Source organism: Desmodus rotundus, chromosome 13 (assembly GCF_022682495.2).
Source record: "Desmodus rotundus isolate HL8 chromosome 13, HLdesRot8A.1, whole genome shotgun sequence".
Classification (NCBI taxonomy): domain Eukaryota; kingdom Metazoa; phylum Chordata; class Mammalia; order Chiroptera; family Phyllostomidae; genus Desmodus; species Desmodus rotundus.
The window spans coordinates 57,038,752-57,053,218 of NC_071399.1; the positions used below are offsets into that span (position 1 = coordinate 57,038,752).

Genomic DNA, 14,467 nt, shown 5'->3' on the forward strand with positions numbered 1-14,467 from the left:
TAACAAGTATTTGATAACCTTTTTTTGTTTATTTATTTGTTTATTTATTCTCTTGGAAAAAGCATTTCATCCTCACTAAAGTTTTTGTACCTTGTGATGCATTAGGTCATTTTAGCTTAAATCTATATGAAATGCGGGTGTTGGATGGCTCTGTTTTCAACAAGCAGGAAAACTTATCTATGACCTTCCCATAGGCACTTCATTAAATATCTCTATCTCTTTCTTCCAGTACTCAAATGATGTCAAAATTCTTTTTTTTTCAAGATTTTATTTACTTACTTTTAGAGAGAGGGGAAGGGAGGGAGAAAGAAAGGGAGAGAAACATCAATGTGTTTTTGCCTCTCACAGGTCCCCCACCCTGCACCACAACCCAGGCATGTGCCCTGATTGGGAAGCAACCCTTTGGTTTCCAGGCAGATACTCAAACCACTGAGCCACACCAGCCGGGGCTCAAATTACATCAACATTCTTTAGTCACATTTTCCATGCTAACAAAAAATAAAATAAATATTAAAAAGTTTCCAATTTTAAGTCTTCCACTCCCCAGATTTTATTATAATAGAAATTATGATTTTGTTTTCCAATATGAACAAAGAAAAAACAAATTTAAGCTAAAGAATGATGGTGTATATCTCATTTGTTCTTGACCAATAAATAGAAATAAAATCTGAGTCTGATCTTATGTATGATATAAGAGCAAGATAATTCAGTAAAGCATATTGATCACTTTACATGAAGCATTTTTCCTCTCTTTTTTTAAATCTGTGTTTCGTGGAATATTTTTTTAAATACATAATATGGAAACTAAAGCTAAAATGTTTTTGAAGTACCATTTAAGAAAGGATTTTGGAAATTCATTAGTGCCTCTAAATGAGGTTAACAAAGCGCATGTGATCAGAATAAGCAGACATTGTGCACTTTTAGCTCATGATTAAAAGTTTTAACTTCTGTCTTTGAGACTCACAATAAACATCTCATTTCTTTTCATCCTCCTAGATTTTGCTCCTTGAACTCTTTTCTGTAAACACCAATCACTTGAAATTGAATATCCAGAAGATGAGCCATTTCAAGTGTCATATGTCCTGTCTTAGTAAAATATGCTAATATAGAAAATTACAAGGGATGTAGTTTAAAAAAAACATATTTTGCTCTTTTCCATGCAAGGCAGATGCCACTACTAAACACCAAAGTATTATTGCAGACATATTTTATATATATAGCAAACATGAAAAACTATGATTTAGTTGAATTTTTCTTAGACTCCAAGATTGCTTCTAAAAAATCATACAAGACTAACTCACATTCATGACAGATTTATTAAGGACAAGTGGAATATTAAATCCTTGCAAGTTATATTTTACATTAAAGGTAAATTAAAACTATAAATTTAATTGTGCACAGACAAACCCAGTCTTAGGAAACAGTAATCAGGTACTGTTTAATTTTCCTGTACGGAGTAGATAGATTCATCAGGACCCACTGAGTCTCTCTAGTAATTTTCTGTCTCCCTTGTATGTCTGACATTTGCTTTATTAGAATCAGGTCTCCTTATAAACATAAGGCAAAGCTCATTTTTATATTAAGGAGAAAGGATGGCATCTCTATACCAATAGTTTAATCTGGAAAAATACATTTCTACTCTTCTACTCATTACTCTTTTCAAGTAATGATATACTTGAGAAGAAAAAATCCTTAAGATAGAATTTTACTGTAATAAAATTGATCTACTCATTAGTTTAATAATGAATGGGGTTTTATGTGTGACTGTGCTTAAGTTTAAAATGTATAGAATTAAAAGAGTTATGTAAATTATTTTGTCAACAAATGATATCTTGAACATTACTGGGGGAAGAAGGCATCAAAATAAAATGTCATGTACAGTTAAAGGCACAGTATTAACAACAAATTATAGTCACACAAAATTGTAAGTGTACTTAAGGATGGGAGTAGTCAGGAGGGGAATTAATCTAAACTACAGCAAAGGAAGTCTTCAAACTGCCCTCCCAACAGGGCTGCAGGGCTGCTGATTGTTTCTTTAATCTCTTCTTGTGACCATGAACTTCTTTTAAAACATAATGGAATAACGCAGTTAGTAACTTGCAGTGTGTTCTTCAAGGTGCACAAAGTATAGGGTAGCTAAGTTTCATGTTCCCATGTTATCCTGTTTGGCAGCATGATCTGCTGGACAGCATATTCCATTGCCACACTAGTCAACCCCTTGTAAGTAGGAATTTCCTCCTTACCTTCACTGTTAACACCTCCATAGCTACTTCCACCCAATGCTCCTGCTGTGATGGCTGCCTCCAGCAATGCGACCATTGTGGCTGAGAAAGCAGCCACTACTGAAGCTGGAATTGCTAGCATGCTACTATATTGATAGCTTCTAGCACCAAATCCTCCACAGAATCTATTCTTCTTAGAATGTCTATGTCTGCTACCCTTGTAGTGGTGTTCCTATGCCATATTTTAACCATGATGGCACTTCTTGTTTAGCTTTCACGAGAAGATCCAACAAATCCTTCATAATATTTGTGTTCCCTTCATTGAACGAAAAGGAGGTAAGACCAAGATTTCCTACAAATCATGTATAGCCAGCCTTGGCTGGTGTAATTCAGTGGACTGAGTGCTGGTCTGAGAAACAAAGGGTCGTTGGTTTGATTATTAGTCTGGGTACATGCCTGGGTTCCAGGCCAGGTCCCCAGTAGAGGGCACAAGACAGTCAACCACACATTGATGTTTCTCTACCTCTCTTTCTCCTTCCCTTCCCCTGTGTCTAAAAATAAATAAATAAAATATTTTTAAAAATCATGTACAGCCAAAGTGATGTACATATTCTTCATTATTATTTGGTAAGTCAAATTGATAACTTGTTTTATATTTGAAATGCCCAGTGTTCTTGCTGCTACTGCTAGAGACACTAGAATTGGGCTTTTTCCTGAGAGAAACTGGGAAAGTTCTCTGCTCTTTTCCTCTCAAGATTAGTCTTCATGGATACCAGTAGAAGCATGTAATTTATAGAATAAAAAGCCCTCAAGAGAATCTGCACTCTTTTTGGCCCCCACAAACACTAAGGTCAGTGAATCCTTGCTTGTTGCATTTAGGAGGCCAAGCAGAAATTACTGACTCTTTTTGTGTAATATTCTCAGAAGGTATGTCAAATATTTCTATAACTATTAAAATATATTCATCCAAGAAATCATGAGCAAGCATCTGTGTTTCCTTTGGAGCCGTTAATATCTTGTTGTGGTGAACTTCCTTTGTTGGCATAGTATCTTTTTTATATATTCTGCTTATTTGAGTTAAAATTCCATATCTAATTTTGGGTCAGATTTGTGCAACACCAAGTATTTATAGAAATCTAATCCAATATTTTTCATTTCTGTCATATCACACATGTGTCTGGGAAAAGATAATGGCATGTGACACCCATATTCTAAATCTCATGAGCACCACCACAAACAAATCAAGGACTGACTTTAGATCTGTATGAAAAATTTCTGGCTACTTTATAAATTAGTACTGCTAATTGTCTTGTTGTTAATATGAAAGAGATTGAGTATTATGTGCAATACCCATACCTTCCTTTTTTCTTCATGGCCCTCAAAGTCTCCCCTGGACCATATGAATAAGTCTGACTCAAGATAGGCAAGAAAAATGCTGCAATTTTTCCAGATGCTGTTTGGTCACAAACTAGCAAATGTTGTTTTTGATATTTTGTTTTTGATCATGGGAGTATTTGCACTGGAACTGGGTGAGAATTATAAGTAAACTTAATGTTTCTCATCATAACTCTCCTATCTCAACATCATTGAAACTTTCAATATGCGAGGGACAGTTGTCTGTTGCCTCTATTGAAATGCCATATTTCTCCAAGCTAATCTCAGTGTTATATCCAGAAAAGTATCCCTGTGCCAACTGTTCACTTTATAGGAGTGAGTGTGACCAATCGTCTTCATCTGGTTTGCCACACCAGTGACTGTTTTCATCACCAAGCTCAAGTTCGCCAAGCCACTTCTCAACATGCTGCCAGTGCTGGCATAGACACTTCACCCATGATTATGAAACCTTCCCTTGATCTACTTCCACAATCACTAAAGAAGTGTCATTCCCCCCTGAGTCACTATGAGACTGAAAGCTGGTGTACACATCCTTATGTTTATTAGAACTCCGCCCTGAACTGTCTTTATTCTAGACTATTTTTTAACTTCTCTCTACCTTAAGTGAGCAAGAATATTGCATCCTTTGCTGTCTATACATCCTCCACTCTGAATATCTTAAAGATTCATGTGTGCTCCAGCAAACTGTAGGTCCAGCCTCAGCACCTTTTCCACTGCCACAGGACCATCCTTGAAGAGTACATAGGAATCAGAATCTTCTTTTGTGGGGGGAGAGCGGTTGATTTACAGAGAGGTCTTCTTACCAGGGAAGTATGTATGGCTCTCCAAAATGTTTAGAATTTTGTCCAAACAATGAGATTCAACATAACTATTTTTGAACAACTTATGATTCAAAAAAAGTTTTAGGCCATTATCTCCCACCAGTTATCAGGTATGGCTAAGCAAAGTATTTAATACAGGCACAATGTAATGTTTTATATATTTTTAAATGGATTCTAAATTATTTAACTTTAAAATGGTCCCTTTACATTTGTTTAGTTGATACTTTCTAATTATTCCATCATTTCAGATCAAATATTATTACATAGATTTCAGTCAAAAAGGCCAATTAAGATTTTACAATTTCAGGGGTTTTTTTGTTGTTTATTATATTCTGAGTTAAACTGTGACTTAATAGTCTATGCTTTTTTGTGATAAGGAATAACATAATTAAGTTTTGGGTTAGTAAGCAAAGAACTGTGAATTTACTCAATGGTTTGCAGTTAGCATAATGACACAATGTAATAGTGCAAAGACAAAACTATAATTTTAGGGAAAACTCTGAATTCCAATTTTGACTATAAGTGGTTTTGTATCAAACATTTTTGTAGTTTGAATCACTAAAATAAAATGGATCTGGGAATATATTATACAAACAAACAATCATTATAGCTAATTCTTCTTGACATAGTTCAAGTTAAATGATGGCAATTTCAATGAAAACTCTTCACTTTTGAGTATAAAATACAACATGTGTGAATGTTATAAGTTAAAAGATTTCTGTGATCTTGATTTTATAAAGATAATTTTTTTAGGTCTCAAGGTACAATGCAAATAAGTAATCAAATCCCCAATATAAAACATATTATTTTCTTAGTGATCATTTCTGAATTATGCACAAATGGAGTATAATCAATACTTTTTTATAGTTTTGGGTTTTTTGCAGTTGATATAGGATAATAAATTGTAAGTATTCAGTATGATATGATTTTAAAGCTATGAATGATCTATGAAAGTACATATGCATTCCATTACTTTACAGAGGAAGAAGTTAGCTGACTTGCCTATGTGAAGCTTGCTATATAATGACAGGCTTGAGAGAATAAGTCAACATACCTGATTCCTATGTTAATGATGTTTTTCTGTGCAAGACACAACCTTTCTTTTTTAACTAACACTAATGCATATTAAACGGATGTTTCACATGGATACTATTATTCTTGCAATAAAGCCTTCTCTGCTTTACAATGATTATGCCTCCTGAATTAACTGGGAAAATAACTATCAGATTTCTTCTTTTTGTTCTTAGTACACAGTTGTCTCAAACTCCACCCTAAGTGATTTTTTTTTTACCTCTACTAAAACCCATTGAATAATATAAAATGAATTTATCTTCCCAGATATTCAGAAATTTCCCAGAAATAAACACAGTAAAAGGCTTAAAAATACGACAAACCAGATGCTTAGAATTTTGTGTTTGGTGGGAACTTAACCATTCTTGGTAAAGATTGTTTAAATATGTGAATGTTACATAGTTTTTTCTCACATGGATTGCCTGTGAGTGAGGACAACAAGACAGGGGGAAGATCAAGGTTTAGTTCTATACATGATGCTTCTTCCTTTCTTCCTCCTCCCTCTCCCTTTTCTCTTCCTCCTGCTTTCTTTCTCTTCCTTCTTTTCTTTTTGTCCTTGCTTTACACTAATAACCCAAAATAAATATGCTGGTATATACTGAGGGTCTGTTTATTTTTTATAATTTTATATGTTATACTATAGCATAACTAAAAGTAATAAAAATATTTAAATAAAAACAATATACCCAAACTTGTAACCATTAAACCTGGCAGAAAAAAAAATATTTATATAATTTTAGGAGAGAAACTAATGAGAAAACTTTCCACATGTACTTTAGTTTAAGTTTACATTCTGAACTCTAAACTTTGTAAGTGAAATATCAAAACTTTCTTCCTTATATTTATTTAAATAGGTAACAGACATTCACAAGGCTATATAGTGTGGGATTTAATTGGAAGAGATTAGTGGTCCCCTGGTCCCCTGAACTCACTAGTTTGTTCAACTAAGAAAGATGAAACACTAGGTCCAGTCATATATTCCTCAAATTATAGATATTCCCAAAACAAACATTCTAGCTGTAAAATAAAAAAATAAAAAATAGCAGAAACAATAAAAGTCTACAAACCCTTAAAATACTTGCATATCAAATCCCATTGATAATTAGGCAACCAGGGTCCATATCATCACCCAGTGGGAGGTGGATCAGTGAGCGAGTCTTCCTGAGATCTTCATGTTGTCAAACCATTACAACTGTTTTCTTCACATCCCCAGGATTTAAAGCTATATTTTTAGGTGCATGTACTTTCAAATTATGCTTCCTTAATCCTTGTAATCATTTCCTCTCACTCAAAAGTGTCATTATTTGACTTTCTAGATAATGATATGCAGACTCATTTGGATTATTATTATATTAATATTATTAATATGTAACAGATTAATCTATACTGATGAAAAACTCTATACCATCTGCAGTTCCAGGGAGATTCTTACCCAGGGCAAAGTCATATCCATCAGCCAACTCCCACTCTAAACTATTATATTCAGTTAGTTTCCTTAAATGTAGTTGTCAAAAATAATAAAATAATGCAGTTTTATCTTTTCATTTTTATTTCTCCTTGGTCTTATCTTCTTTTTTATCTTTTCAAGTTCTAGCTCCTTTGATTTTTACTAACTGATTATAAAAGTAATTATCAAGCATACAAAGAGCCTCTACTGTATGCTGTACAATGTGCCAATGACTTTTTCAAACATTTCATTGTTTTCACCTTTGCAGCAGTTTTCATAGACTCATTGCACACCTAACATTTCAAATGAGGAATTTGAAGTATAGAAAAATAGAGTTAATCAAAATCAAACAGAGCAAATTGTAGATGAGGGTTTGGATTCAGATTTTCTGACTATAAATCTGTTATACCATAGACATATTCCATAACATAGGTGTCTTTGTTAATTTTTTAATTTACTTCTATATATTTCTATATAGTAATGTATTCTGATATCACAGTGTTTGGTCTTTAGTTCCTTCTTTCCCTTCTTTTTTTCCTTCCTTCCTTTCTTCCTTTCTTATTCTTTTCCATTTTCTTTTCACTAGTTTTGATGTGATAATGTATTTGTGTTCAAAACAAAAATATTTGGCATGAGTGGTCTGGAGAGTATTTGTCTTTATAATGAATTTGTATAAGATATATACTATAAAATCTCCATTCTTGATGAGAAAATATAATACAGGATTTATTTCTACTACCTTTATGTATTTTTTTTCTGTCTTCTGAGCATTTAACAGAAGTTTATTGAGTGAATCATATAAACTATCTGCATGGGGGGGGGTCAGTGTTAATATCCAGTGTATTATACAGTAAGTAGGTGCACAACACCACATATTAATAATTTGCCTGAGGTCAGGTAGAAAGTCTCACAACATAGCAGAGATGAAATTTCTTTTCTTTTCGTTCTGTTAAGCACTTACTTCCATTTAATATTGATACACAAATTGATTTATAGTGCCAAGAGTCATGAATTATATCCAAGTCTGAAAAAAGCCATGCTATTAAAAGAATTTACTTAAGTTTATATAAGTTATCTTCTGTCTCTGTCTATTCAGGATGTTATAACAAAATACCACCAACTCATTAGCTTATACACTATAGAAATTTATTTCTCATTGTTCTGAATCCTCAGAATCAGAGATCAGGATGTCAGCATGATCAAGTGAGACTTTCAGAAGGGGCTAAGGGTGTCTCTGCAACCTCTTTTACAAGGCACGATTCCCATTCATTGAGGCTCCGCCATCGTGACTCAAGCACCTCCTAAATATCCCATCTAGTAACACCATCACCTTGGGGGTTAGAGTGTCAACATATTGATTTGGGAGGGAGACAAACATTTAAACCATAGCCACAACATCTACTTATACTCAAAAAAGCTAGAAGCTTTGGGATTTGAGTTTTCATTTGCTTTATATTTGCTTTCCTATAGGGAAGTTACTTGAAGTTACTATGATTTGCTTCTCAGTATCATTTAAAAATTTTTATTTGTTTTTTTAGACAGAGGGAGAGGGAGGGAGAAAGAGGGGGAAAGAAACATCAATATGTAGTTGCTTCTTGTGCACCCCTTACTGGGGACCTGGCCCTTAACCCAGGCATGATTCTCCATTGGGAATCAAACCAGCGACTGCTTGGTTCTCAGGCTGGCACTCAATCCACTGAGCCACACCAGCCGGGGCTGCTTCTCAGTATTTCAATCTAGTATATTACAGTTTTTTCCTGTCAAGTTTATTATGAGGCCCATTAGATTATATAAAAACCAAAATTCCAGCTATTTAGAAGATATTCATCAATGCCAACATTAGATTTTGCTCTTTTTAATCTTTAAAATTAGGTACTGTTAAATGTCCTTTCAATTGCCTGTTTGTAAAGAATATGTGCCTAGAGAAGAAATTATATCTGTATTACTTGCATTGAATCCCCTTATAGTTGATTACTGGCACACAGTAAAATTTTAATGAACACTTACTAAATAAATAATAATTCTGAGATTTCTCATTCTGTGCATAAGGAGCTTGAAAACCACCACTCTGTCTGAACAAGTAAAAAGCTAAACAGGCTAAAATTATCAACTCTTTAGAATCCCTAAGAAAGACGAAGACACAAAGCAAACCACTGCTTTTATGAGACATCAGACCTATAGACAAATAAAGAGAATAACACCTTACCAGACCAGAGACATATTAGCCCAAACTTCAGTGAGAACCAGTTCCAAGGTAGGAAAACCCGGACTATAATTACCAAAATTCTGTAGGCTCAGTGTGGACAATTGCGAGTTAGAAATTCCATGGAGATTGGATACTTAAGGGGGCCCTTGCAATGTAAGATTTACCTCAGAGTTCAACCAGATTTCCACAATAAAAGCCAGAGAATCCCTCTTGCTTCAGGCAAGGGAGAAGAAAAGGAACTATTTTGAAATACACCAGAGCCCTCTTTCCTTCTCACAAAGCCTGCCCCTCTGGGGAACTAGTTAAGCAGAGCCTAACCTGGGGTATTCTCAAAACCTCACTGACCTAGGAGAAGGGAGAAACCCAATTCCAAACCACTGCAGTCAACCTCTCCCACCTAAGGGGTAGGGATAGGAAAAAAAAAAAATTAGAACACTTGTGAAGTTCACAGCCCAGAGGCAGAGGTTCACTAAAAGACTGAGGCATAATCATAGGAGCACAGAATGCTGCCCCTGCCCCTACAGCTCACCATCACATCACTAAAGGCCTGTTTATAGCACGTCCTTGTACCCAGCCCATTGTGTCTGGATCTACAGAACACATAAAACATACCAAAAAGTGGAAAAATATTCAAAAAGCAAAAGAAACACAATTTAGAGAGAACAGGTATCAGAACCAGACATGACAGGGACATTGGAATTACCAGAAAAATAATTTTAAACAACTATAACTACTATGCTTAGGGCTTTTATGGATAAAATAGCATGTAAGAACAGTTGAGCAATGTAAAAAGAGAGATGGAAACCCTAAGAGAGAACCAGAAAGAAATGTTAGATATCAAATCACTGTAACAGGAATAAAAACAAAATTCCTTTTATGGGCTTATTGGTAGACTGGACATGCCTGAGGAAAAATTTCTGAGCTTAATTGTATCTCAGTAGAAACCCCCAAACTGGAAAGCAAGAGAAGACATACTGAGCAAAATAGAACAAAGTATATAAGTACTATGAGACAACAATAAAATGTATAATTTATGCATAATGGAAATTCCAAAAAGAACAAGAAAGAGATAAAGTAACAGAAGAAATATTAAAAAGAAACAATGACCAAGAATTTCTCCAAATTAATTTCAGATATCAAGCCACAGATTTAGGAAGCCCATGGAACATCAAATAAGATAAATGCCAAAAAATACAAATAAACAAAACAAATTAAACAAAAGAAAAATAAACTACACATAGGCAATCATTTTCAAATCACAGAAAGTCAGAGATAATGGACCAAACACCTTAACAACCACATCACCAAAGAAGATGCAGAGATGTCAAACAAACATATGACAATATGCTCTACATCACATGTTATTAGAGAAATGCAAATGTAACACCACCTATTAAAAGGGTCACAATTTGAAACACTAGTAACACCAGTGAAAACACCAAATAGTGCCAGGAACGTGATGTGACTGAAAATCTCATTCATTGCTGGTAGAAATGATAGAGACACTTTGGAAAATAGTTTGGCAGTTTCTTACAAAGGTAAATGTGTTCATATCATATGGTGCAGCAGTCATGTTCCTTTGCATTTAACCAAAGGAGATAAAAACCTATGTATACACAAAAGCCTGCATAATTATGTTTGCAACTGCTATATTGAAACTGCCAAAACTTAGAAGGAACCATCATGCCCTTAAGTGGGTGAATTGATAAATAAACTGTGGTACATGCAAACAATGGCATATTATTCAGTGTTAAAATGAAATGATCTATTAAGTCATTAAAAATCATGTAAGAACCCTTAATGCATATTCTAAGTGAAATAAGCCAATCTGATAAGGCAACATAATGTATGATTCCAACTATATGACATTCTGTAAAAGCAAGTCTATGAGACATGTATTGGTCCACACCCATTGCATGTGCAACACCAAGAGTGAGCCTTAATATGTACTATGGACTTTGGGTGACTATGATGTGCATTGTCAGTTTATCCATCATAACCAATGACCACTCTGATGAGGGAAGTTGATAATGGATGGGGGGCTTTACATGTATGGGAACAGGGGATATGTAGGATACCTCTGCATCTTCCTCTCAGTTGTGCCTATGAGCCTATGAGCCTATACTGCCCCCAAAGTCCTTTAAAATACTAATAATTATTATTATAATTCCAAAGCATATATATTTCTTTCTATATTCTACTGTTGATATAAAATAAATAATATCATGCAAACTTAAGAATAAATATAATGTTATAAAAGTTAAAAAAATAAAAGTATATTTACTATGCTATCATATTAACACAATTGAAAATAAATTATAACTAAATCTTCATTAGTAAGATATTGAGATATGTGTTTAAAATTCACTTTTACAAAATTATACCTATTTTATGCTATTATAAGTATCACCATTTAAAAACTTATGAAGAGATTGGCATATACTGACATCAAAAATAAACAATTAGAAAGTAGAGCTAAGATTTAAGCTATGACTATATTTTCAAAATGTTTGTTCCTATTTACACACTAGACTGTGTCCCTGTCCTCCATATTGGACTGAATCAGGGAAGTTACTTGAATTTATATGTTCATCCCCAAAATAACCAGTTTTATTAGACCTTAACTCAAAGTTAAACAGTATCTTCTCTTCTGAGGATAAACATATATATGTTATGCGTGTGTGTGTGTGTGTGTGTAGCTTTAAACTAAATATGATTCTGGGAATTGAGATATGGGAAAACCTTTGTCTTTCACTTATGAACACTGTTTTATCAGATATCATTCACTGGTTGTTTCCTATGTATGTGCTATGAACACTATAAACTTTAAGCCAATATGCCATAGATCTCCATAGGACATAATTAAATGAAAAATGAATGGCATTTGACTACTGGCACAGGTATCAAAAATAATTATGATGAGTCCTTGCCTTTAAGATGCCTTTAAAAGAAAGACTTTGAGCCCTAACTGGTGTGGCTCAGTTGATTGGGTGTTTTCCCAGAACGAAAATTTGCAGGATCAATTCCCAGGCAGGGCACGTCTGGGTAGTGGTTTGGTCTCCAGTCAGGGCACATAATTCTTTTCTCTCACATCAATGTTTATCTCCCTCTCTTTTTCCCTCTCTCTAAATTAAATAAAATCTTAAAAAATAAGTAAATTTCATTATTAGTATACAAAATTGCCTTCAATTTCTGAATTTGACTTTGTACCATGCTGGGGGTTTTTGTGGACTCTACAGGGTTTTTTTATGTATACTGTCACGTCATCCACAAAAAATGACTGTTTCACTTCCTAATTTCTAATTTGGGTGCCTTTTATTTCTTGTTCTTGTCTGATTGCTGTGCCTAGAGCTTCCAATATTATGTTGAATAGAAGTGGTGAAAGCAGATACCCTTGTCTTATGGCTGATCGTGGGGGGAAAGCATTTAGTTCTTGCCCTTGAATATGGTGGTGGCTATAAGTTTCTCATATATGGCCTTTATTATGTTGAGGGATACTCCCTCTACTCCCTCCCACTTTTATCAATGTTTTTATCGTAAATGGGTGCTGTACCTTTATTCAATGCTTTTCAGCATCTGTTAATATGATCATGTGATTTTTGTCTTTCATATACTTAATGTGATATATTACATTTATTGATTTGTGAATATTGTACCATCCTTGTATCCCTGGGATGAATACCACTTGATCATGGTGTATGATCTTTTTAATGTGTTGCTGGATCCAGTTTGCCAATATTTTGTTGAGGATTTTAATGTTCATCAATGATATTGGCCTAAAGTTTTCTTTCTTTGTTGTGTCTCTATTTGTTTGGATAATACTGGCCTCATAGAAAAAGATTTCGAAGTCTTCCCTTTTCTTGGATTTTTTTGGAATAGTTTGAGAAGAATCAGGTTTAGCTCTTCCCTAAATATTTGGTAAAATTCTCCTATGAAGCAGTCCAGTCCAAGGCTTTTGTGTGCTGGGAGTTGTGTGTTGTTTTTTTTTTAATTGCTTCAATTTCACTAGCTATTATCAGTCTATTCAGGCTTTCTGCTTCTTCTTGACTCAGTTTTGGAGGACTATATGTTTCTAGAATTTTGTCCATTTCACCCAAATTTTCAAATTTCATAGCATATAGTTGTTCATAGTAATTTCTTACAATCTTTTGTATTTCTGTAGTATCAGTTGTAATTTCTCCTCATCCATTTCTGATTTTATTTATTTAGATCATCTTCCATTTTTATTGATGAACCTTGTTAAAGGCTTGCCAACTTTGTTTATCTTTTCAAAGAATGAGCTCTAGGATTTATTGATCTTTTGGATTGATTATTTTGTCTCTATTTCATTTAATTCTGCTATAATCTTGATTATTTCCTTTCTTCTACTCACTCTGGGCTTTGTTTGCTGTTGTTCTTCAGTTTTTGTAAATGTTGGGTTAGGTTGCTCATTTGAAATTTTTCTCTTTTTGAAACAGGCCTGTACTGTTAAGAACTTCCCTGTCAGGACTGCCTTCACAGTGTCTCATAGGTTTTTGTTTGTTGTGTGTTCATTTTCATTTGTTTCCACAACAAACGATTTCTTCTTTGATCTCATAGTTCATCCATTCATTGTCTAATAACATGCTATTCAATCTCCATGGATTTGATTCCTTTTGAGTTTTTTACTTGAGGTTGGTTTCCACTTTCATACAATTGTGATATGAGAAAATATTTGATATTATTTCAATTTATTGAGTTTGTTGTGGCCTGTTTTGTTTCCTACCACAGAATCTATTTTGAAAACGTTCCATGTGCATTTTAAAAGAATGTATATTTTGCTTCTTTGGGGTGACTTGTTCTGTATATATCAATTAAGCCCATTTGGTCTAGTGTGTCATTCAATGTCACAATGTCTTTATTGCTTGTTGATTCTTTATTTGTAAGATCTGTCCATTGTTGACTGTGGGATGTTTAAATACCATATTATATATGTTTTTCTGTCTTTATATTTCTTGAAGTCCTCCAAGATTCCCCTTATATACTTGGGTATTACTATATTGGGTGCATATATGTTCATATTGTTTATATCTTCTAGATGTATTCTTCCCTTAAGTATTATGAAGTGACCTATCAGAAGCAGAAATAAGGAAAAATTCATATTTATTTAGCAACAAGAAAAATAAAATACTTAGGTATAAATTTAACCAAGGAAGTAAAAGACCTGTACTCAGAAAACTATACAACACTGAAGAAAGAAGTTAAAGAAGACACAAAGAAATGGAATAAGGATTGGAAGAATTAACATCATTAAAATGTCTATACAACCCAAAGCAAGCTATAGATT

The 14,467-nt window shown here is 33.9% G+C and overlaps 1 pseudogene; it reads right to left on the reverse strand.

Moving 5' to 3' along the window:
- Positions 1-2,206: 2,206 nt before the first annotated feature.
- Positions 2,207-14,467, reverse strand: part of LOC112311422 (ATP-dependent RNA helicase DDX3X-like) — a 66,292-nt pseudogene continuing 54,031 nt past the window's right edge.